Below are 23,923 nucleotides of genomic sequence, written 5' to 3'. Positions count from 1 at the left end.
CGGTCCAGAAGAGGCTCCAAAGTCTTCCTCCTATCCGGCAAGAAGAGGACATCCGGACCGGCAAACATCTTCTCCAAGCGGCATCTTCGATCTTCTTCCATCCGGAGCGAAGCGGCAGGATCCTGAAGACATCCAGCGCGGAACATCCATCCGGACCGACGACTGAACGACGAATGACTGTTCCTTTAAGGGACGTCATCCAAGATGGCGTCCCTCGAATTCCGATTGGCTGATCTAGTTCAATCCGATTGGCCGATCCAATCAGCCAATCAGATTGAGCTCGCATTCTATTGGCTGATCGGAACAGCCAATAGAATGCGAGCTCAATCTGATTGGCTGATTGGATCAGCCAATCGGATTGAACTTGATTCTGATTGGCTGATTCCATCAGCCAATCAGAAAATTCCTACCTTAATTCCGATTGGCTGATAGAATCCTATCAGCCAATCGGAATTCAAGGGACGCCATCTTGGATGACGTCCCTTAAAGGAACAGTCATTCGTCGTTCAGTCGTCGGTCCGGATGGATGTTCCGCGCTGGATGTCTTCAGGATCCTGCCGCTTCGCTCCGGATGGAAGAAGATCGAAGATGCCGCCTGGATGATGACTTCAATCGGATGGAAGATCCTCTTCTGCCCCGCTTGGATGAAGACTTTGACCGGATCATGGACCTCTTCAGCCCCCGCTTGGGCTTGGATCAGGACATCGGAGGAGCTCTTCTGGACGGATCGGTGAACCTGGTATGGTGAAGACAAGGTAGGAAGATCTTCAGGGGCTTAGTGTTAGGTTTATTTAAGGGGGGTTTGGGTTAGATTAGGGGTATGTGGGTGGTGGGTTGTAATGTTGGGGGGGGGGGTATTGTATTTATTCTTTTACAGGCAAAAGAGCTGAAATTCTTGGGGCATGCCCCGCAAAGGGCCCTGTTCAGGGCTGGTAAGGTAAAAGAGCTTGTAACTTTTTTAATTTAGAATAGGGTAGGGAATTTTTTATTTTGGGGGGCTTTGTTATTTTATTAGGGGGCTTAGAGTAGGTGTAATTAGTTTAAAATTGTTGTAATATTTTTATTATGTTTGTAAATATTTTTTTATTTTCTGTAACTTAGATCTTTTTTATTTTTTGTACTTTAGCTAGTTTATTTAATTGTATTTATTTGTAGGAATTGTATTTAATTAATGTATTGATAGTGTAGTGTTAGGTTAATTGTAGGTAATTGTAGGTAGTTTATTTAATTATTTTATTGATAGGGTAATGTTAGGTTTAATTATATCTTAGGTTAGGACTTATTTTACAGGTAATTTTGTTATTATTTTAACTAGGTAACTATTAAATAGTTCTTAACTATTTAATAGCTATTGTACCTGGTTAAAATAATTACAAAGTTACCTGTAAAATAAATATTAATCCTAAAATAGCTATAATATAATTATAATTTATATTGTAGCTATATTAGGATGTATTTTACAGGTAAGTATTTAGCTTTAAATAGGAATCATTTATTTAATAAGAGTTAATTTATTTCGTTAGATAAAAATTATATTTAACTTAGGGGGGTGTTAGTGTTAGGGTTAGACTTAGCTTTAGGGGTTAATACATTTATTAGAATAGCGGTGAGCTCCGGTCGGCAGATTAGGGGTTAATAATTGAAGTTAGGTGTCGGCGATGTTAGGGAGGGCAGATTAGGGGTTAATACTATTTATGATAGGGTTAGTGAGGCGGGTTAGGGGTTCATAACTTTATTATAGTAGCGCTCAGGTCCGCTCGGCAGATTAGGGGTTAATAAGTGTAGGCAGGTGTCGGCGACGTTGAGGGGGGCAGATTAGGGGTTAATAAATATAATATAGGGGTCGGCGATGTTAGGGGTAGCAGATTAGGGGTACATAGGGATAACGTAGGTGGCGGCGATTTGCGGTCGGAAGATTAGGGGTTAATTATTTTAAGTAGCTTGCGGCGACGTTGTGGGGGGCAAGTTAGGGGTTAAGAAATATAATATAGGGGTCGGCGGGGTTAGGGGCAGCAGATTAGGGGTACATAAGTATAACGTAGGTGGCGGTCGGCAGATTAGGGGTTAAAAATTTAAATAGAGTGGCGGCGATGTGGGGGGACCTCGGTTTAGGGGTACATAGGTAGTTTATGGGTGTTAGTGTACTTTAGGGTACAGTAGTTAAGAGCTTTATAAACCGGCGTTAGCCAGAAAGCTCTTAACTCCTGCTATTTTCAGGCGGCTGGAATTTTGTCGTTAGAGCTCTAACGCTCACTTCAGAAACGACTCTAAATACCAGCGTTAGAAAGATCCCATTGAAAAGATAGGCTACGCAAATGGCGTAGGGGGATCTGCGGTATGGAAAAGTCGCGGCTGAAAAGTGAGCGTTAGACCCTTTAATCACTGACTCCAAATACCAGCGGGCGGCCAAAACCAGCGTTAGGAGCCTCTAACGCTGGTTTTGACGGCTACCGCCGAACTCCAAATCTAGGCCGAAGAGAGCAAAGCAAATTTGATGATAAAAGTAATTTGGAAAGTTGTTTAAAATTGCATGCCCTATTTGATTCATGAAAGTTTATTTTTGACTAGACTGTCCCTTTAACTTTAACATCAGGCAGTTTTCTACAGCACTGTGCTATGGGTGCACTTAAGTTTTCCTTAACACAGTGCAGTTAGAGAGAAGCGCTGTTTGAAGAGAACAGTCAAATATGGAGCAGCACTGCAGAGCAGCAGCGCACTGTTTTAATGAATGTTTTTTAGGAATTTTTTCAACCAGCCCCCTAGCCTTTTCCGGTCTGCAAAGCTGTGACTCCTGAATGTAAGACGTTCTTTTGAGTAATGCACCTTTTAATTACTACCTTTTTACCTTATAATTATGTCATGTTAGACCAAGAGCAAATTTATTCAAGAGACATTTTAAAAATATTTCTTTATTTCTCTCTGCAACTAATTTACAATGCAATTTTCAACTGCTGCAATATATTATAAAACTTTAAAAATTGCTTTAATCTCCAGTTATTCAACACATTGCAGCTGAGCTGGTGCTTTAGTGTAACTACTTAAAGGGACAGTAAACCTTAAAAATAATGTTATATAATTCTGTAGTGCAGAATTATATAACATTATATTTGCGCAAACATTATAAATCATAATTTCCCCTTTGAATTTTTAAAAAAACCCTGCTGTTTTACAGACCCGCTCTCTGTGATCTTCTGAGTGGGTCTGTTTTTTTCAAACAGCGCATCGGGCCAGCTGTATAGTCACAGCCCGGCCCGACCGCGCCATAGACCTAAGTGCAGCTCGCTCCTGCTCTGTCTGCACTTTAATTTAAAATTTCATTTAATTTCAAAATAATTTGCAGAAAAGTTTTCACTAAAAAATTCTCATCGCAAAAAGTGAAAAAAACTTCTGCCTCTGGGATAAGTGTAACTGTACTTTTAAATGTATTTTTGATGTGTTTTGTAACACTTTCTTGTTTTGCAAAACAGTTAACCATAGCTCTGAGGTTGCGCTATCCCAATGTTAAATGCAATCTAAGGGGCCGATTTATGAAAGTCTGAACGGACACTAGAAGTGCTTGTGCAATGCCGCCCCCTGCACATTCACGATCAATCAGCCTCTAGCAGGGGGTGTCAATCAACCCGATAGTATGCGATCGGGCGGATTGCTGTCTGCCTCAGAGCAGGCGGACAAGTTAAGCTTCTTAACTCCTGTTTCCAGCGAGCCTGAAACAGATGTATTAGGCTGAATATGGGGCTTGTTAAATCGGCCCATATGTCCGATGCATGCAAACAGCTGCGATAAACCTGATATTGCTCGCGTGTAACTGTTAGTGCCACTCACAATATAGCCCTAAATAAGTATACTAAAATGCAACACATTCCAGGAAAATAATCAAACTCTTGGCTTATCAAGGGCCTCTGAATTTTGGAACTGATGTCTATTGATATGAGGGGAAAAAAAGACAAATACAACATAGCAAAATAAATCACTGAATGCAATTTATACATATAATTATGTATATTATAATTTTTAATTTAGTGTTTTTAGTCATCTTGAAATATGTACTGTAAAATATATATATGCCAGTTAAATCTTATATTTTTTTTCCCATTTTATAAAACAAAAATTGCAAAATATATTTCAGTGCACACTTTTCATTTCTTTATTTGTCTAAGCAGTCACATTAGAGGTCCCAGAACAGTGATATTTTATCACAAGTATAAATTGAAGTGTACAAGAAAAATATCCTCGTAAAACTTTTTTATTTTTTTTGTTTCTAGCCTCAGGTAAAATGCTGTGCCATTCTTTTGAAAACCAAAATAATTTTGTACTGCTTGGAAAGCAAACAGCTTGAGCTGTCGGTTTCATTGTGTTCTGACTGCCTTATGGCGCGCAGAGAGACAACTTATTCCCAGTCAAAGAAATTATAACTTTAATGAAACATACCTATGCCTTTTTATCATTTCATCTACTTTGAGAAGAAATCAATTATACCTAAAATATTTATAATATGATCCACATCTGAATTAGGCTTTGTGAATTAGTTCATTGTTTTACCTGTATAGTTGTTACTTTGATAAACCTAATTATTAGGTGGTATTTTAAGAGAATATGTATTTTGATCAAATTGCAATATGCTTATTTTTTTATTGGTTCTCAACACTCAGGAAAACATTATACTTCCAAAGACCAGTTTTAATATATTTGTATACATGATGACGTAGATTTTATTAAAATATCTCATGGAACAATTGGAAAAGTAAACCAACACCCACAGTTCAGATGTGAAGAAACAAGGTGCCTGTGAGTTTATTGACCATTTTTGGTTCAGGACCCTGAGTAGAGCTTGCTGATTGGTGGCTACCAGGTGCTGAACCAAAAATAAGCCGGCTTCTAAGCTTACATTCCTGCTTTTACAAATAAAGAGAATGAAGAACAATTGATAATAGGAGTAAATTGGAAAGTTGCTTAAAATTGTATGCTCTATCTGAATCATGAAAGACATATAGGAGAGCTATATAAAACAAACTATAAAAAGTCAAATAATTCATAGGTCTTCTTCATTTTAGATTATGATGAGACATAGGGGTCGATTTTAACAAACAGCGGATGCTGCATCGATGTCCTATCATTTCTGGTCCAGAAACGGAAGTTAAGAAGCAGCGGATGTAAGACCGCGGCTCCTTAACTTCTGTGTCGGACTGCAATCATCCCGATCTGATACGATTGGGATGATTGACACCCCCTGCTAGCGGCTGATTGACAATGTTACTTGTGCAATGTTAAAGGCCGACAGCGTATGCAGTTGGCATTTAGCGATGTCGAGCGGACATGATTCAATGTCCACTCAGCATTTAATAAATTGACCCCATATAGCGGAATATAAGAGATGACAAATTTTAAGAAGGGTGGAAATTGGGTGACATTTTATTGTGATCATTAAGATGGAGACAATGTGAACAAGATATTCTTATTTAATGTTAATAATGTCAAACTCTTCCATGTTGGGTACCGTATTTGATGATTCTGTGAATTATTACTTGTATATTTGTAAAATCTAATATTTTTCAATAAAGCTGGTTTAAAAAAGAAAACATATATCTTATGGAACAAACTTACAACATTTCAAATAAATAAATTATGCAAATCAAAGAGATTTGTACTCACCCCTCATCACAGGCGAAATGTCCGGGTTAACTTCATTATAATTAAGGGAGCCACATTTATCTTATAACTGTTAACTTTTTAGACATAGAACAAGTTACACTGTGAAGAATAGCTGCATCACAAAAATGTCTCCAAAGCGTTACAGACAAATAAAATAAAACAATTCCCTCTATAGGACAGTCCACTCTAGCATACACACAAAGTACTACACTCAACAGGTTAGGTTTTATTTGACAGGTAAGTTTGTATTTATTTTAGCTAGGTAGTTAGTAAATAGTTAATAACTATTTACTAACTAGTCTACCTAGTTAAAATAAATACAAACTTACCTGTGAAATAAAAATAAAACCTAAGCTAGCTACAATATAACTATTACTTATATTGTAGCTAGCTTAGGTTTTATTTCGTAAGTATTTAGTTTTAACTAGGTATTATTTAGTTAATAATTGTAAATTTAATTTAGATCTATTTTAATTATTTTAAAGTTAGGGGGCGTTAGGATTATGTTTAGGGTTAGGGGGTTAATAGTTTAATTCAGGTTGTTGCGATGTGGGGGGCTGGTGGTTTAGGGGTTAATAGGTTTATTTAGTGGTAGTGATGTGGGAGGCCAGAGGTTTAGGGGTTAATAGTTTTATTTAGGTGGCAGCGAGAATAGGGGTTAATAACTTTAATATAGTTGCGGCGATGTTGGGGTGTGGCGGAATAGGGGTTAATAACTTTAGTATAGTTGCAGCGATGTTGGGGTGCGGCGAAATAGGGGTTAATAACTTTAGTATAGTGGCAGCGATATCGGGAGCGGCAGATTAGGGGTTAATAATGTTATTTAGTTGGCGGCGATATCAGGAGCGGCAGATTAGGGGTTCATTACTGTAGTCAGGCGTCGGCGATGTCAGGGGCAGCAGATTAGGGGTGTTTAGACTCGGGGTTTATGTTAGGTTTAAACTGTAGTTTCTTTTTCCCCATAGACATCAATGGGGCTGCGTTACAGAGCTTTTGTTTCCGCAATCACAGGTGTTAGGCTTTTTTTTGTTGCCGGCTCTCCCCGTTGATGTCTATGGGGAAAGCGTGCACGAGCACGTCAAACACAGCGCTGCTTTTGTGTGCGGTATGGAGCTCAACGCAGCCATATCGCCCACACAAGCCAGGTTTTTTTAAACTTGTAATGGCAGCGCTATAGGGGGTTAAATAACGCAACTTTTGTGGCGTTCTTTACTTTCCCTATAGCGCTCAAAATTAGTAATCTAGGTGTATGAGATTAGGGAGCTGGCCTTACCAAAAAGCAATTGGTCTTTAAAATATAGTTAAACACATTAACAATTTTGCTTACGGTTTAACTAGATAAATTATTGAGTCAGAGAAATTGAAATATGGAAGTTAGCCTTCCTGCAGTGTAAGTAACTTAGGTTATTGTTCAGTAATGAAGGAGACTTTATATAAGACAATTGTGTTTGTCACAGAGGAGGTTAGATGATTAGGTAGTTAATAAACTGAGAAAGCATAAATACGGTAATAGAACAAACAGTCACTGGTATATATGAGGCATCCGGTTCAAAAACAAACAGGCAGGTAAGTATATGTTTAGAACTCCAACAGGAGTATACTTGCGGTGACCCCTGAAGGAAGGCAGCCTACTATCAGAGAGCGGATGATCCAGAAGGCTCCGGTTGTGCAGGATTGAAGGTGAGATGAAAGCGACGCGGCTAGCATCAGATGCTAGGGAACAGTGTTTGTAGGAAGATCCGAATTAGACTCTGCTTCAGGAAAGCTGCAGGTAACCAGCCAAGGGTAGAGATCGTCTAGACAGTTTTGAGGATTCTCGTTAGCATTAAAGTCCTTGTAAGTATGCAGGGAAAGAAGGCAGAGTGGTGGTATAAAATTCAGAAGGCAAGTTTAGGCTCAGACTGAGGAAAACTGCAAACAGCTAGAGGTTATCTCTGATGTATGCCAATATTCAAGCAAAGGCTTAGTGGACTGATGATCCTTAAATAGGAAGTGGAGGAATAGGAGGAGTTATTGTTTAAAGGTACAGGCGTATCATGACAGCTTTAGAGAATGAGGCCCTAAATGTGTAAATTATTTCCAGTATTGCTCTCTAACCAATTGATGGAAAAGATAGGTGTAGCGAAACTTTGAAAATAAACCTACTTTAACAATAAGGCAACTTGGCAACCTCATAAATGTCTATTAATCCTTGGGATGGGCGAATCTTTCTAAAAATTCAAAATTTAAAATGAATTTTAATACATTCGTTCATTAGAATCGAATTTCGAATGTTTATATAACATTCTAACATTCTATTTTCGAATTTTTGTTTTCTAATTTTTCAATAACAATCGAAAATATTTGTTTGAATAATAGAATGTTTAGCTCTGTATTTTATATCACATTCAATTTTGAAATGTAATATTTGAATGTCACATTAGAATTTGAAATAGTATTTCTAGTCTACAACTGTATTTTATAAATGTAATATTCAAATTTGAATGTCACATTCGAATTCAAAATAGTATTTCTAATCTACAACTGTGTTTTATAAATGTAATATTCAAATGTGGCATTCGAATTTGAATGTGGCATTCAAATTCAAAATAGTATTTCTAGTCTACAACTGTGTTGTATAAATGTAATATTCAAATTTAAATATGACATTGAAATTTGAATGTAATATTCAAATTCAAATCGAATTCAAATGTGACATTCGAATTCGAAAGTGACATTTGAAAACTGTAAATAACATTCGATAATCAAATTTTAAGAATATTCGTTATATTTAATATTCGATTATGTAAATCAAATTTCTACAATAAAATTCATTCTAACATTCTAATTTGAATGTAAACACATTCGCCCATCCCTAATGAATCCATACCATTTGGAGCCATTCTTACTATTAAAAAAAATGAATGTAAGGCTCAATAAACAAGCACTCTTCAAATTAGTCATGCTCCAAATATTACCCTTATGACTTGTGACTACAATGTTGGTATTATTATAGTAACATCACATACACTTTTTGTCTGGCCTCCCTCAAAATTAAAAGTGAGACTCTGAAAGACAAGGAGACAATTAAATCTCTAAAATGACAGAACAAAAAATCATATAAACTTTGAACACTTCCTGCAAAGAATCCGTACAGTGAAGACAAACAGCAAAAATATATTCTTTAAACCCTGTCAAGGCTTTCCTTAGTTTTTTGCTAGTTGAAAAGTATGCTAGAAATGACAGTATTTTTAAAGGAAATTAACCCTTTCGCTGCTACGCTTTTTTATTTTACATCAAAGTGCTGAGCCAATTTTGAGCTTTTTTGGCTACCTACATTTCAACCTTATTGTAAGTTAATTTGACATACACAAATTATACTGTATATTGGGGGGGAGGGTTCAGCAGGCTTAGCAGATTCACAATATTCCACTATTATATTTATAAATCATGGCATGTGAGATAGCTGTGGCAAAAAATAATAATATGTCTACAGGGAGTGCAGAATTATTAGGCAAATGAGTATTTTGACCACATCATCCTCTTTATGCATGTTGTCTTACTCCAAGCTGTAAAGGCTCGAAAGCCTACTACCAATTAAGCATATTAGGTGATGTGCATCTCTGTAATGAGAAGGGGTGTGGTCTAATGACATCAACACCCTATATCAGGTGTGCATAATTATTAGGCAACTTCCTTTCCTTTGGCAAAATGGGTCAAAAGAAGGACTTGACAGGCTCAGAAAAGTCAAAAATAGTGAGATATCTTGCAGAGGGATGCAGCACTCTTAAAATTGCAAAGCTTCTGAAGCGTGATCATCGAACAATCAAGCGTTTCATTCAAAATAGTCAACAGGGTCGCAAGAAGCGTGTGGAAAAACCAAGGCGCAAAATAACTGCCCATGAACTGAGAAAAGTCAAGCGTGCAGCTGCCAAGATGCCACTTGCCACCAGTTTGGCCAATTTCAGAGCTGCAACATCACTGGAGTGCCCAAAAGCACAAGGTGTGCAATACTCAGAGACATGGCCAAGGTAAGAAAGGCTGAAAGACGACCACCACTGAACAAGACACACAAGCTGAAACGTCAAGACTGGGCCAAGAAATATCTCAAGACTGATTTTTCTAAGGTTTTATGGACTGATGAAATGAGAGTGAGTCTTGATGGGCCAGATGGATGGGCCCGTGGCTGGATTGGTAAAGGGCAGAGAGCTCCAGTCCAACTCAGACGCCAGCAAGGTGGAGGTGGAGTACTGGTTTGGGCTGGTATCATCAAAGATGAGCTTGTGGGGCCTTTTCGGGTTGAGGATGGAGTCAAGCTCAACTCCCAGTCCTACTGCCAGTTTCTGGAAGACACCTTCTTCAAGCAGTGGTACAGGAAGAAGTCTGCATCCTTCAAGAAAAACATGATTTTCATGCAGGACAATGCTCCATCACACGCGTCCAAGTACTCCACAGCGTGGCTGGCAAGAAAGGGTATAAAAGAAGAAAATCTAATGACATGGCCTCCTTGTTCACCTGATCTGAACCCCATTGAGAACCTGTGGTCCATCATCAAATGTGAGATTTACAAGGAGGGAAAACAGTACACCTCTCTAAACAGTGTCTGGGAGGCTGTGGTTGCTGCTGCACGCAATGTTGATGGTGAACAGATCAAAACACTGACAGAATCCATGGATGGCAGGCTTTTGAGTGTCCTTGCAAAGAAAGGTGGCTATATTGGTCACTGATTTGTTTTTGTTTTGTTTTTGAATGTCAGAAATGTATATTTGTGAATGTTTGTCAAAAATAGTGAGATATCTTGCAGAGGGATGCAGCACTCTTAAAATTGCAAAGCTTCTGAAGCGTGATCATCGAACAATCAAGCGTTTCATTCAAAATAGTCAACAGGGTCGCAAGAAGCGTGTGGAAAAACCAAGGCGCAAAATAACTGCCCATGAACTGAGAAAAGTCAAGCGTGCAGCTGCCAAGATGCCACTTGCCACCAGTTTGGCCAATTTCAGAGCTGCAACATCACTGGAGTGCCCAAAAGCACAAGGTGTGCAATACTCAGAGACATGGCCAAGGTAAGAAAGGCTGAAAGACGACCACCACTGAACAAGACACACAAGCTGAAACGTCAAGACTGGGCCAAGAAATATCTCAAGACTGATTTTTCTAAGGTTTTATGGACTGATGAAATGAGAGTGAGTCTTGATGGGCCAGATGGATGGGCCCGTGGCTGGATTGGTAAAGGGCAGAGAGCTCCAGTCCAACTCAGACGCCAGCAAGGTGGAGGTGGAGTACTGGTTTGGGCTGGTATCATCAAAGATGAGCTTGTGGGGCCTTTTCGGGTTGAGGATGGAGTCAAGCTCAACTCCCAGTCCTACTGCCAGTTTCTGGAAGACACCTTCTTTAAGCAGTGGTACAGGAAGAAGTCTGCATCCTTCAAGAAAAACATGATTTTCATGCAGGACAATGCTCCATCACACGCGTCCAAGTACTCCACAGCGTGGCTGGCAAGAAAGGGTATAAAAGAAGAAAATCTAATGACATGGCCTCCTTGTTCACCTGATCTGAACCCCATTGAGAACCTGTGGTCCATCATCAAATGTGAGATTTACAAGGAGGGAAAACAGTACACCTCTCTAAACAGTGTCTGGGAGGCTGTGGTTGCTGCTGCACGCAATGTTGATGGTGAACAGATCAAAACACTGACAGAATCCATGGATGGCAGGCTTTTGAGTGTCCTTGCAAAGAAAGGTGGCTATATTGGTCACTGATTTGTTTTTGTTTTGTTTTTGAATGTCAGAAATGTATATTTGTGAATGTTGAGATGTTATATTGGTTTCACTGGTAAAAATAAATAATTGAAATGGGTATATATTTGTTTTTTGTAAAGTTGCCTAATAATTATGCACAGTAATAGTCACCTGCACACACAGATATCCCCCTAAAATAGCTAAAACTAAAAACAAACTAAAAACTACTTCCAAAAATATTCAGCTTTGATATTAATGAGTTTTTTGGGTTCATTGAGAACATGGTTGTTGTTCAATAATAAAATTAATCCTCAAAAATACAACTTGCCTAATAATTCTGCACTCCCTGTATAGTTTTTGCATAGATTTTAGTAAATAATATTAAAAAATAGCCTAGTGACCACTGCTGCTACTGTGATCATGGGTAGCCACATGTGCCTATGCGCAAGGATGGATTGGCCTACAAGGATACCAGGAGACTTCCCGGTGGGCTGCAGCAGCTGGGGATTAATGAATGCAATTGGGCTTTAGATTGCTTATAACAACAATCTGGAAAAAATTTTTTAATACAAACTAATATAATATAATTCTGAAACAAAATATTGTGGGGAGTATCCCAGTAATCCCCTTTGAGAAAAATGGTGTGTGTGTGTATTATATTGAGTCAACAGAAAATAGGACTGGCCTCCAAATTTTGCAGGACTGCTCTGTATTTCTAGTCCCCTGCCCATGCAGGCTTTTGAGGGTTATAATATAGATTGTGTGGTACTACAGTGATCACATGACTATACAGACAAAATGAATGCAAGATTCTAGCACCTGGGCCCTGTGGTTTCTAGTTACGCCTCTGGTAATGCGTTTAGGCATAAGGGCGTTTTTACATCTAGTTAACACTCAGGGACTTGATTTTTTTTTTACATACTAGACTGTCTGGTTGTTTACTATGGGAGCTTGCATTATCAGCCTTATGGTAAGTGCACGTATATTACAAAAATATTTGTATGCCCTTTTAAAGAACTCCATCTCTGGATTTTATTTATAAAAATAGAAAAAAAAAGTTGATTGGACAAATAGACCTTTATGAAAAAACATAAAAATACTGTAATGTCATTGTATTACTCCAAATAAAGATGAGCTAGTCAGGAGCACGGATATATATATGTATGCTCCAACCATTGGCCTTTTTACAGGGGTTTTGAAGGAGCATTAAAAAAGAGCATTTTTATTTTTTATGCTAGAATGTCTCTATGAGCATTAGACCAAAGTAAAAAAATGGGACTGGACCAACCACCCTTGCAATCCCTGCAAGCTCCCCACATTGTTTATGTTTTAATCGTAATGAGAGTGTAGTCCTTACTAATAATATATATATATATATTCCAAAATCATTATTACTCCTAAAATGAGAATTAGTTCAACTAAAAATAAAATATGGGCAGAATATTCGTAAAGCTGTTAGTGTTAGTAAAGTTCCCCAAAAAATGGTAGTGATGGTACAAAAAATGTTTATTATTATAATGAATTAAAGTGACCACTAAGCAATTCATTTGCAAAGTAACAGTAAAAAGCTACCTTGCATTGGTGGATGTAGAAAATTATGTTGACTTAAAGGGACAGTAACTTCAAATTTAACTTTCATGATTCAGAAAGAGAATGCAATTTAAAAAAAAAAAAATCCATTATCAAATTGAGCACAGTCTTTTTGTGAGCACACTTTCTGATGCACCAGCTCCTACTGAGCATGTGCAAAGGTTCACAGTATATATGTATCAGTCTGTGATTGGCTAATGGCTGATTATGTGAAATTTGAAGGGAAAAAATGAAATTTATGCTTACCTGATAAATTTATTTATTTCTTGACACAGTGAGTCCACGGATCATCATCAATTACTGTTGGGAATATCACTCCCGGCCAGCATGAGGAGGCAAAGAGCACCACAGCAAAGCTGTTAAATATCACTCTCCTACCCACAATCCCCCAGTCATTCGACCAAAGGGAAAGGAGAGAAAGGAAGTAACACAAGGTGCAGAGGTGCCTGAGGTTTATATATAAAGAAACTGTTTGAATACAGGGCGGGCCATGGACTCACCGTGTCAAGAAATAAATACATTTATCAGGTAAGCATAAATTTAGTTTTCTTTCTGACACAGTGAGTCCACAGATCATCATCAATTACTGTTGGGAACCAATACTCAAGCCAGAGGACACAGATGATAAGGGAGGGGCAAGACAGGAACCTAAACAGAAGGCACTACTGCTTAAAGAACCTTTCTCTCAAAAGAAGCCTCAGCCAAGGCAAAAGTATTGAATTTATAGAATTTGGAAAAAGTGTGCAAAGATGACCAAGTTGCAGCCTTGCAAATCTGTTCCACAAAAGCTTCATTTTTGAAGGCCCAGGAAGAAGAAACAGCCCTTGTGGAATGAGCTGTGATTTTCTCAGGAGGTTGCTGTCCAGCAGTCTCATATGCCAAGCGAATAACGCTCTTCAGCCAAAGGGAAAGTGAAGTAGCCGTAGCTTTCTGACCCTTGCATTTCCCAGAAAAGCAAACAAACAATGCCGAAGACTGACAAAAGTCCTTTTTTTTTTTTTGCCTGCCTGCAAATAAAATTTTAGCTCTCGCACAACATCCAGATTATGTAACAAGCGTTCTTTGTGAGAAGGATTAGGAAACAAGGTAAAACGATTTCCTGATTAATATTCTTGACCGAAACAACCTTGGGCAACTTAGTATGCAGAACCACCTCACACCAATACAAGTATTTACGCCAGATCTTATGGTAAATCCTGCAAGTCAGAGGCTTACGAGCCTTAATCAAGGTTTCAATGACCGACTCCACGCTTAGATAAAACTAAGCATTGAATCTCCAAACAGTCAGCTTCAGAGAAATGAGATTTGGATGAAGGAATAAACCTGAAGTAGAAGGTCCTTCCTCAGAGGCAGTCTCCAAGGTGGAAAGGATGACATTTACACTAGGTCTGCATACCAAATCATGCGAGGCCATGCCGGGGCTATGAGAATTTCAGATGCCCTCTCCTGTTTGAATCGAGCAATGACTCTTGGAAGGAGAGTGAATGGAGGAAACAGGTATGCTAGACTGAAGTTCCAAGGAACTGACAGAGCAACGATCAGAAATACCTGCGGATCTCTTGACCTCGAGCCATAACTCAGAAGTTTGGCATTCTGACGAGAAACCATGAGATCCAACTCCGGCTGCCCCCTCTTGAGGGTCAAGCTGGAAAACACATCCGAATGAAGTTCCCACTCCCCGGGATGAAAAGTCTGTCTGCTCAGAAAATCCGCTTCCCAATTGTCCACTCCTGGGATGTGGATCGCAGAAAGACAGCAGTTGTGGATCTCCGCCCACTGAATAATTTAAGCCACCTCTGTCATGGCCAAGAAACTCTGAGTTCCCCCCTGGTGGTTGATGTAGGCCACCGAGGTTATGTTGTCTGAATGGAATCTGATAAACCGGGCTAAGGCTAACTGAGGCCAGGTCAGAAGAGCATTGAAGATTGCTCTCAGCTCCAAGATGTTTATGGGCAGGACTGATTCCTCCTGGGTCCATAAGCCCTGAGCCTTCAATGAGCCCCATACTGCTCCCCAACCTAGAAGGCTGGCATCCGTGGTCACAATCACCCAGGAGGGTCTGCGAAAGCAAGAACCCTGGGAGAGATGATCCTGAGAAAGCAACCACGGAAGAGAGTCTATTGATGCCTGATCTAGATCTACACGTGGAGACAGGTCCGTAAAGTCCCCGTTCCATTGTCTGAGCATGCATAACTGCAGAGGTCTGAGATGAAAATGAGCAAACGGAATGATGTCCATGGAAGCCACCATCAGACCGATTACCTCCATACATTGAGCCACTGATGACCGTGGAGAGGACTGAAGGACAAGTCGAAAATCTTTCTTTTTCTGACCTCCGTCAGAGAAATCTTCATTAACAGGGAGTCTCTTATGGTCCCCAAAAATACGACCCTTGTAGCTAGAACCAGAGAACTTTTTTCCTGATTCACCTTCCATCCATGGGATCGAAGAAAAGACAACAAGATCTCTGTATGAGATTCTGCTTGTTGAAAAGATGGCGCCTGAACCAGAATGTCTGCCAGATAAGGTGCCATTGCAATTCCCCGAGATCGAAGCACAGCTTAAAGAGCCCCCAGAACCTTTGAAAAAAGTCTGGGAGCTGTGGCAAGGCCGAATGGAAGGGCCACAAACTGGAAATGATTGTCCAAAAAGGCGAATCTCAGAAACTTGTGATGGTCCCTGTGAATGGGAAGATAAAGGTATGCATCCTTTAGGTCTATGGTTGTCATGAACTGACCCTCTTGTACCAAGGGAGGAATGAAGCGTATAGTCTCCATCTTGAAGGATGGCATTCTGAGAAACTTGTTTAAACATTTTAGATCTAGGATTGGTCGAAAAGTTCCCTCCTTTTTTGGAACTACGAACAGATTCAAGTAAAATCCCAGACCCCTTTCCTGAAAGGGAACTGGAACTATTACCCCCAGGGTGGCAAGGTCCTTGACACAATGTAAGAACGCCTCTCTTTTTATTTGGTCTACAGATAATCTGGAGAGGAGAAACCTGCCTCTGGGAGTTAAAGATTTGAAGACTATTTTGTATCCCTGGTAGATAATGTCCACCGCCCAGGGATCCGGTACATCTCTTAACCAAGCCTGGGAAAAAAGAGAGTCTGCCCCCTACAAGATCTGCTCCCGGATCGGGGGCCAACCTTTCAAGCTGACTTGGAATCAGCTGAAGGCTTTTAAGATTGCTTTCCCTTTTTCCAGGAGTGGTTGGGCTTCCATTAAGGCTTGGCTTGATCTTGCTTGGAGGAAGGGGAGGAAGACTTGCCTTTAAAGTTACGAAAGGAACGAAAATTACTTCTGCTTATTCTTTTTATCTTGAGGAAGAAAAGAACCCTTCCCTCCAGTAATATCTGAGATAATTTCCGCCAAACAAGGTCTTACCCTTGTAAGGAATAGCCATGAGCTTAGATTTAGATGAAACATCCGCAGACCAGGACTTCAACCACAAGGCCCTGCGGGCTAGGACCGCAAAACCAGAAATTTTGGCTCCCAGTTTAATAACCTGTAAGGAAGCATCTGTAATGAAGGAATTGGCTAAATTGATTTTTATTAATCCTTAAGAGATTCAGACAACGCATCAAACCAGCAAGCCGCAGCGCTGGTAACAGTGGCGATACACACCGCAGGTTGTGATTGTAGACCCGGGTGGACATACATCTTTTTTAGTAAAGCCTCCAATTTTTTATCCATTGGATCTTTAAAAGAACAACTATCCACTATGGGAATAGTAGTCCTCTTGGCTAAAGTGGAGATTGCTCCTTCTACCTTAGGAACCATCTGCCACGACTCCTTAATAGAATCCACTATAGGAAACATCTTCTTAAAAATAGGAGATGGAGAAAAGGGAATACCAGTTCTTTCAATTCTTGAGCAATAATCCCTGCAGCACGGTCAGGAACCGGAAAATCCTCCACCGCAGAGGGAACATAAAAGTATTTGTTCAATTTACTAAACTTTTTAGGATTGACTACAATAGTGTGTCGGAGTCATCCAAAGTAGCCAAAACCTCCTTAAGTAATAAGCAAAGGTGTTCTAGCATAAATCTGAAGGATACCACTTCAGCATCAGAAGAAGGAATTAAACTGTCTGAGATTTCCCCCTTAGATGCTACCGACATGTTTTCTTCCTCAGGCTTTTGGGAAGGGACACTCTGGATAGCCAGAACTTGATCAGAAACCTTACTGTTTCCTTAAATTTCCTTTTACGCCTTCCCTGCAACATGGGGAAAGCTGACAAGGCCTCAGATACCGCAAGGGATACCTGGGAAGCAATGTCTTGTAGAGAAAATCCTACAGGATTGCAAGAGGAAACACAGGGCAATGTATGTGGAGACTGAAAAAGTTGGGATGCTTGAGGAGAAAGCTGCGGCATATCTGCAACAGGAGATACCTGAACAGCATTTGCCTAGGATAATGGTGGCTCATGGTCAAATATTTTATCTCTATAACATAATGTTCTCTCAGTGCATGAGGAAGAAAAAGGAACTGGGGTTTCCACCTGAGCATCAAAACATAACTGACAAGCAGCAACTTTGCCTGGGATAATGGTTTGAAAAGCCTCTTGAGCCATCTTATGTAATAAATAAGGATAAAGTGTAAAAATTCTTTATCACTTTAGTTATGAGTTTTATAAAAATAAATGTGTACTGTGTCTTTAAATAGAAATGTGAGTTAGCGCAACAAACCAAATAGACCTCAGGCTACCTATACACCTCAGTAGCTTTACCGAGGTGCCTACCTGTCCTGCAGCTCACAGAGTGACTTCCCTCACAGAAGAAACAATCCACTTTTCAAATACAGAGCGGTTACAGAGCTCTAACTGCCAAAAAAAAACGGCTTGCAACAGTAATCTCCATGACTAAAAATTTGTATAAAAACTACCATAACACACTGAGGGTGCAGCACCTCACATGGACCTGTGAAGATAGAAAAACTGAGTAAACCTACTCAGGTTTTCTAGTTAGGGCAGTAGATTCTTGAGAAAACGCAGTGAGGATTGTACCTCATAAGTTCTCAAGTGCTCAAAATCCACCGCTGCCCTACTGAAGAGACTAATGTGGACTGGGCTAGACCCCAGAAAGTAACAGAGTAAGCTTACTTTGCTAAAAAAATATTAAAATCTTGATTGAAGAAAACTTCATCAGACACCTAAACTTCACCTCCTCCTTGCACTACAGGCAAAAAGAATGACTGGGGGATTCTGGGTAGGGGAGTAATATTTAACAGCTTTGCTGTGGTGCTCTTTGCCTCCTCCTGCTGGCAAGGAGTGATATTCCCAACAGTATTTGATGATGATCCGTGGACTCACTGTGTCATTAGAAAGAATAGTCTGCTACTCAAAGTATTTACTTTTTAGTATTCATTTGTTGAATATGCAATTCTACTGTAATGGCCCTTTAACTTTAACAGTATCTGGTGAGCAGAAAAATATTAATTTATTGAATTTTAAAATACATTTTACACTTAATTGTTTATATTTTGTCTATAGCATTGCTGCATAACAGAATGAATAAGAAAAATTTAACCATTAATGTAAAAGTACCACAGGAGTCAGTAAACATCTAAATAAAAAGTCTGATAAGGAGGATCCTGGTACCAAAACATGAAATATTAGGAGAATACCAGCAATTGCCAAAAAAAAAAGATTATTACAATGAGCCAAGAAAGCTACAGCAGTTGTTTAAACAATAAGCAGAATATATGTGCACACAAGTTTTGCGTTCGTCTTTTAATGCTGAAAAAATGGTAATTTCAGCGTTATAACAGCAACACAGCCATTACGAGTCTTGCCGTTATAGCTGTACCGCAAGCCTTTTAGGCGTTTTTTCATTGGATTCCCCTAGCGCTGCCATTACGAGTTTTGCGGTGAGGCTAAAAAGCTTGCGTTACACCCTATACCGACACGATCCGTACCGCTATTTGAGAGCAGTAGTTATGAGTTTTACGCAACAAAACTGTTACATAAAACTCATAACTAAAGTGATACAAAATACACTAACACCCATAAACTACCTATTAACCCCTAAACCTAGGCCCTCCCGCATCGCAAAACACTATATTAAAGTTATTAACTCCTAATCTGCTTCTCCCGACATCGCCGGCACTAATAAAATTTATTAACCCCTATTCCGCTGCTCCCCAACATCGTTGCCACTATACTAAAGTTATTAAACCCTATTCCCCCACACCCCAACATCGTCCACACTATAATAAAAATATTAACCCCTATTCCGCTGCTTCCCGACATTGCCGCCACTAAATAAAGTTATTAACCCCTAAACCTCTGGCCTCCCATATCACTACCACTAAATAAACCTATTAACCCCTAAACCTCCAGCCCCCCACATGACAACAAACTAAATTAAACTATTAACCCCTAAACCTAACCCTAACACCCCCTAACTTTAACATATTTAAAATAGAGCTAAATTAAAGTTACAATTATTAACTAAATAATACCAATTTAAAACTAACCTGTGAAATAAAACCTAAGCTAGCTACAATATAACTAATAGTTATATTGTAGCTAGCTTAGGTTTTATTTTTATTTCACAGGTAAGATTGTATTTATTTTAACTAGGTAGACTAGTTAGTAAATAGTTATTAACTATTTACTAACTGCCTAGTTAAAATAAATACAAACTTACCTGTGAAATAAAACCTAACCTGCCTTACACTAAAACCTAACATTACAAAAATAAAAAAAACTCCCATTACAAAAAATTCCAAACGAAATTATCCAAAACAATAAAAATTATTCCTTTTCTAATACCCTTAAAAAATAAAAAAACACACCAAAATAAAAAACCCTAATCTATAATAAACTACCAAGGGCCCTTAAAAGGGCCTTTTGTAGGGCATTGACCTACAAAAAGAAAAGAAAAACATGCACCCCCTAACAGTATACAAATCCCCACCCCCCAAACCCACAAAATAAAAATAAAGTAAAACCTAATCTACCCATTGCCCTGAAAAGGACATTTGTATGGGCATTGCCCTAAAAATGGCATTCAGCTCTTTTGCTGCCCATTAAAAATAAAAAATTGCTATTATAAAAACACCACAAAATGAAAAAAAAAACATTACACAAAATAACAAACAAATTATCCAAAATACTAACAATTATTCCTATTCTAATACCCATTTAAAAAAACAAAAAACAAAATAAAAGAAACCTAATCTATAATAAACTACCAATAGCCCTTAAAAAGGCCTTTTAAAGGGCATTGCCGTCAAGAAATCAGCTCTTTTTCTAAACAAAAATACAAAGAACCACTAACATTACAAACCCCCACCCGCCAAACCCACAAAATAAGAAAAAAACTATCTAAAAAAACCTAATCTACCCATTGCCCTGAAAAGGGCATTTGTATAGGCATTGCCCTTAAAAGGGCATTCAGCTCTTTGTCTTGCTTTTAAGAAATGCCCAACCCCTAATCTAAAAAAATACCCCACCCAAAAAAAACCTTAAAAAACCTAACACTAACCCCTCTTTAGGTACTCACAGTTGCTGAAGTCCCGCTTGAACGATCTTCATCCCGACGGCTCCATCTTCATCCAGGCGACTCTATCTTCATCCATTGCGGGACCGGCATCTTCTTCATCCCTGCAGAGGCGGAGCGGTCGATGCGCGAAGGTCCAAGGCGTAGTTCCAGGCGGATGTCCAAGGCGAAGGGCCAGACGGTTGTGATGTGGAGGTCCTCTTCATGCGATCGTCCGCCGCACACTGAGGATTGAAATGCAAGGTATCCCTTTTATACTGGGGGTACCATTGCATTCTTATTGGCTGAAAATTTTAAATCAGCCAATAGGAATTAGGGCTGCTAAAATCCTATTGGCTGTCAAAATCAGCCAATAGGATTTAAGCAGCTCTCAAACCAAACGGAGACCGAGGATTCAGCGAGCTGACTACTGTTAAAAGTCAGCCTGCCTGCTTGCACCTTTTTCGCTATAGGAGCCTGTGCACTTGTGAGTACCTGTTCATCCTTTGTTTCTAATTGTTTTATCTGACTAAAATTAACACAATGGGGCGCTCTCTTTCTGCTTCCCTTATTTTGTATATGAAATAGCTGTTTTTGTTCTATGACACCACAACCCATCAAAATGGTTTGCAGTGAAATCAGATATCCTTATTGTATCACTTTCTTTACACACATGCTTCTTTATATTATCTGTTGTAAACCAAAGCCTGATACTAAGTGCCTGATGATATAAAGCTCTCCGTTCAGTTAAGACAATATAAATTTATCCTCCATCACTGCGAGAACCCTCATAAGATTCAAAATGGGCAGCTTTTACTATACTTTTCCAAGGGGTGTTCCCTGCATTTCTGGATGTGAAGGAGAGACAAGCCCAGTGCAATATAGGACTGCATGATATGAAATTAAGTTATGCTGCATTTACACTTTGATATTTGCATTTTATGTTACTTTATACTTCAGATGAAGTTCTACCACATTTAAACTTTGCATTTTCGTTTTTTATTTTTTTTATTTTGTGTACAGCAATGTACTGTATATACACAAAGTATGAGCCTAATTTGTTAAAGTTACACAGAAATCACAATCCTAAATACACTACTGTATACAAAATAAAATAAAAATAAATAAAAATAGAAAGTGCAACATTTAAATGTAATAACATTTCATCTGAAGTGTATAGTGATATTAAAATAGAAATGTATAATTAATAAAATAGAAAGTGCTAAATTTAAATGTAATAAAATGTAATCTGAAGTGTAAAGTGATGTAAAATAGAAAGCACAAACTGTAAATGCAGCAGATCTCTGATGTCATGAAGTCCTATATTGCACTAGGCTTGTCTCTCCTTCCCATACAGAAATACAGGGAATGCACATTGGAGAAGTAAAGCAAAATCTGCCTTTTGAATATTTCACTAGGGATCTCGCAGTGCAGAAGGATCATTTTAGAATATATAACCTGAGCGGAAAGGTTTTGAATATCAGGGCCCATATGAGGAGAATTATATAAATAACCAGCTTTTAAAAATGTGAGTTATCTGTGGTGTATTTCATTTTTGTGCTGCCCAATGCACTGGGAATATGTGCACTCCGAACCTTCCACACTCAACTATTTCAGTTTCTTTTTCCCTTTTATATAACTTATATCGGGAGGTCAGGGACACATGAAGTGGTCACATGCCCTGCAACCATGGATAACTGATTTCTAATAAAAAAATAATAGTTAAACATTTGAAGAGCATAAGAGTAAGAAAGCATCATGCGATAGAACTGTGCCTAATTTTTTTCTGTCTAATTGTCCTATGCCAAAATATACCTCCAATTGTTAAACAAATTTGTACAAAAGAATAATTCAGACTAACAATGGAACTAAATATTTGACCCACATGTTTTTTTGATGATAAATCGGTAAGAATTAGAAGGATTTTTTTTTCTCATCGAGAGATCTTTGACTCTAAAACAATATTAACCCCTTAATGACCACAACACTTTTCCATTTTCTGTCCGTTAGGAACCAAGGCTATTTTTACATTTTTCTCTTACTCATTTACTGTACCCACACATATTATATACAGTTTTTCTCGCCATTAAATGGACTTTCTAAAGATAAAGATTTACTATAAAAACAATTATAAAATATGATGAAAAAATGGAAAAATACACACTTTTTCTAACTTTGACCCCCAAAATCTGTTACACATCTACAACCACTAAAAAAAACACCCATGCTAAATAGTTTCTACATTTTGTCCTTATTTTAGAAATACCCAATGTTTACATGTTCTTTGCTTTTTTTGCAAGTTATAGGGCAATAAATACAAGTAGCACTTTGCTATTTCCAAACCACTTTTTTTCAAAGTTAGCGCTAGTTACATTGGGACACTGATATCTTTCAGGAATCCCTGAATATCCCTTGATATGTATATATTTTTTTAGAAGACATCCCAAAGTATTGATCAAGGCCCATTTTGGTATATTTCATGCCACCATTCCACCGCCAAATGCAATCAAATAAAAAAAAAATCTTTCACTTTTTCACAAACTTTAGGTTTCTCACTGAAATGATTTACAAACAGCTTGTGCAATTATGGCACAAATGGTTGTAAATGCTTCTCTGGGATCCCCTTTGTTCAGAAATAGCAGACATATATGGCTTTGGCGTTGCTTTTTGGTAATTAGAAGGCCGCTAAATGCTGCTGCGCATCACATGTGTATTATGCCCAGCATTGCAGGGTTAATTAAGTAGCTTGTAGGGAGCTTGCAGGGTTAATTTTAGCTTTAGTGTAGAGATCAGCCTCCCACCTGACACATCACATCTCCTGATCCCTCCCAAACAGCTCTCTTCCCTCCCCCACCCCACAATTGTCCCCGCCATCTTAAGTACTGGCAGAAAGTCTTCCAGTACTAAAATAAAAGGTATCTTTTTTTAAAGCATATTTACATATGATGCTGTGTAGGGTCCCCCCTTAGCCCCCAACCTCCCTGATTACCCCCCAAACAGCTCTCTAACCCTCCCCCTCTACCTTATTTACAGAAAAATAGATTTTGTTTAACTTTTTTTTTTCTGTAGTGTAGCTTCCCTTCCCCCACCCCCTCCAAGATCCCTTAGCTATTTTATTAACCCATTCCCTCCCCCCTTTCTCCCACTTATAATTATAATTTTTTTCTGTAGTGCAGCGGTTCCCACCCACTCCCTCCCCGTGCACGCGCCGGCCCGCCATCCCCCGTGCATGCCCCCGGTGATCCCGCCCCCTCTTAATCACAGAAGCCACCCCCGATCCCGCCTCCCACTTCGGCTCCCCCCCACCAACGATTGCAGCCATCGATGTCCGGTGCAGAGAGGGCCACAGAGTGGCTCTCTCTGCACCGGAGGAGTAAAGAATGTTATTGCAGGATGCCTCGATATCGAGGCATCATTGCAATAACCGGAAAGCAGCTGAAAGCTATCAGGATCGCTTCCACTGCTTTCCAAGACCGACGCCG

At 39.0% G+C, this 23,923-nt stretch overlaps 1 protein-coding gene across 1 annotated transcript in view; it reads left to right on the top strand.

The window, feature by feature from the left end:
• MTUS2 (microtubule associated scaffold protein 2) overlaps positions 1-23,923 on the top strand; it is a 754,499-nt gene that overhangs the window by 24,535 nt on the left and 706,041 nt on the right. The window lies entirely within an intron of this gene.

The sequence above is a fragment of the Bombina bombina genome, chromosome 3 (genome assembly GCF_027579735.1).
Source record: "Bombina bombina isolate aBomBom1 chromosome 3, aBomBom1.pri, whole genome shotgun sequence".
Classification (NCBI taxonomy): Eukaryota; Metazoa; Chordata; class Amphibia; order Anura; family Bombinatoridae; genus Bombina; species Bombina bombina.
Note: the sequence above shows the minus strand (reverse complement) of the source record. Positions and strands in the feature narration are given on the sequence as shown.